Source organism: Asparagus officinalis, chromosome 2 (assembly GCF_001876935.1).
Source record: "Asparagus officinalis chromosome 2, Aspof.V1, whole genome shotgun sequence".
NCBI classification, from domain to species: domain Eukaryota; kingdom Viridiplantae; phylum Streptophyta; class Magnoliopsida; order Asparagales; family Asparagaceae; genus Asparagus; species Asparagus officinalis.
This window is the reverse complement of record NC_033795.1, coordinates 32,788,965-32,791,954: the sequence shown is the minus strand read 5'-3', so window position 1 is coordinate 32,791,954 and position 2,990 is coordinate 32,788,965.

Sequence of the window (2,990 nt, the reverse complement as noted above, 5' to 3'; positions counted from 1 at the left end):
TTCTTTCTTTTCTTAAAAAAAAAATTGTTTTGGTGTATGCAAATTTGGGTTCGGGATAATTCTCATCGTTTAATTCGTGTTGAACCAACCCAAGAAATGGCAAATCAACCAGTTCTTCAGGATATGTGCTATCCCATTAGGAATGCAACCCCCTCGTGCATTAGGCTTCCCGAAACAAATGGAATAAATTTTGAGCTTAGACCGCAATACATAAACATGCTTCCCAAATTCCTTGGTAATGAAACAGAAGACGCATATATTTTTATTTCGGAATTTGAGGAAGTGTGTATTATGATTAAAATGAGAGAATTAAATGAAGATGCGGTTAAGCTTAGATTTATTCCATTTGCTCTTAAGGATAAAGCTAAAAAATGGCTGTACAGCTTACCAACAAATTCCATCTCAACTTGGGATGAATTTGTCACCGTTTTTCTTAAGAAATTTTTTCCTATTCATAAAACGGTAAAGCTTAGGAACAGCATTCAAAACTTTAAAATTATCCCGGGAGAACCTTTTTGGAAGTATTTTGACCGATTTAAAGATCTTCTCATCCAATGTCCTCATCACGGTTTAGAGAAATGGCGATTGTGCCAAATAATTTATGAGGGATTAGATTATTCTGCAAAAACTTCCTTAGAATCAATGTGCCACGGGGATTTTATGAGGAAAAATGCTGATGAAGCTTGGGAGTTTTTGGAGAGTCTTTCTGAAAAAACAATGCAATGGGAACAGTGCGATGACAGGGTTTCATCAGTTCCCCATTCTAAGTCTAGTGGTCTTTCCTTGGAGTCAAACATTGCTTCTGAAGCGAAGATGGCGACAATTCTGCGGAGGTTAGAAGCCTTAGAAATTAAGGAACGAGCTCCAGCTCAACTCAATCATGTTTCTTTCCCAGGATGTCATAATTGTCAGTCTCCTACCCACGTTTCAGAGGAATGCCCTCTCCTAGGAAATAACAACGCAATAGAACAGATGAACGCTGCATTCCAGCACCCTAGAAATGATCCATTTTCTCCAACCTACAATCCAGGTTGGAGAAATCATCCCAACTTTGCATGGAATCTAGGAAATTCTCCCGGAACTCAAAATTTCACTCCCGCTTCGACCCAACATTTTCCTAGGGGAAACACAGTTCCATTCAATTCTCATTCACAATTTCAACAACCCAATCTGCCGTATCAAAATCAGTCTCCTCCTCATCAAGCTGTAATTCAAACTCCTCACAATCCAGATCAAGATAAACGTCTCAATGTCTTGGAAAGGGGTTTAGAAACCATAATTAAGGCCTCTACTCAAACCACGAATATGTTGACTCAAACATCTAGCACGTTGAATTCCTTCATGCAATCAACCGGACAAATGCTCAACTCCAACACTCAAGCTATAGCTAGATTAGAATCCCAACTTGGTCAACTAGCTAGTGCCGTGAGTGAAAGAGAGAAAGGAAAATTTCCGAGTCAACCCGTGGTCAACCCTAATAACACAGGATGCAGTTCATCCTATGAAGCTCAAGTGAATGCAATCCATTCACTTCGGTCAGGTAGACAGGTCGATAATCAAGTGAGAACTCCGCCAAGTCAAACTCTTGATCCTGTACAAATTCCTTCTCCTTCTCCTTCTGATGAATCTATTCAACAATCACTCCCCTCAGATGACCAAGAACCTGAACCCGAACCTGAGCCTGCTTTTGATAGATTTAGACCGGTTGCTCCCTTTCCAGATAGACTCAGGTCTAGGAAACACTCTCCTCAGGAGGAGAAAATCCTAGAGACATTCAAGCAGGTTAAGGTCAACATTCCTCTCTTAGATGTAATTGAACAAATTCCATCTTATGCTAAATTTTTAAAAGAATTGTGCACTAAGAAGAGGAGAATAAATGTCCCAAAGAAAGTCTTTTTAGCCGCCAATATCAGTGAAATGCTGTCAAATCCCATACCTTTGAAACGTAAAGATCCAGGTTCCCCCATCATTTCATGTATCATTGGTAATACTCACATTGATAAGGCGCTTTTAGACTTAGGGGCCAGTGTCAATTTGCTTCCATATTCAGTCTATCAGCAATTGGGTCTAGGTGTACTGAACCCAACCAAATGCACCTTACAGTTGGCTGATAGATCTGTCAAGGTCCCTATGGGTGAGTTAGAGGATGTTCTGATTAAGGTTGGAGATTTTATTTTTCCAGTAGATTTTGTAGTCTTGGAAACACAGCCTGTTTCCAATCCCAAAGGACAGACACCTGTCATCTTAGGACGACCGTTCTTAGCCACTTCTAATGCTCTCATCAACTGTAGAACTGGTCAAATGAAGCTGTCCTTTGGGAATTTGACTGCTGATCTCAACATTTTTAATCCAGGGGACCAACCAAATAATCAGCCTCTAGAAATAAACTACATTCAGGAAAGATCAGAAGAAGAAGAAGAAGAAGAAGAGTGTGATTTAAGTTTTGAGGAAATTTTTGATGAAGAGTTAGAGTTTTTAGAAGAAGCAGATCAGGTCCTTGAGAATAATAAAACTGTGTTAAACATTTGCTGCTTTGAATTAAATTTTGAAGAACTCTTTCTTGATGAACTTAGATTCTTGGAGAATAATCAACAACCAAATTTTCAGAACTTCACAGAAGAATTGGTTGTTAGAAAACAAAACTTCACAGTACAAGAGTCTAAGTTCATTAAGAAATACAAAATGCATGACACCAATAATACCTACCTTACCTTGTTGCAAGAATTATTGAACACCCCGAAATGCTTAAAAATTCACATTATTGATTATATCATTCTGAATTTGTTTAAAATCCGGGGAAGAATTTTCAACAGTAAGGTAGGATTCAATGTAGAACAGGAACTCTTCATGTTGAATATTTCATTCTACATTGTTTATTTTGTTTATTTCAGAATAATAAAAAGAATTTATTCTTCTCTCATTTGAGAGTTTCTTGTTCAGTTGCTTAAAAGAAAAAGAAAAAAAAAGAGAAAAAAAAGAAAAAAAAAGAA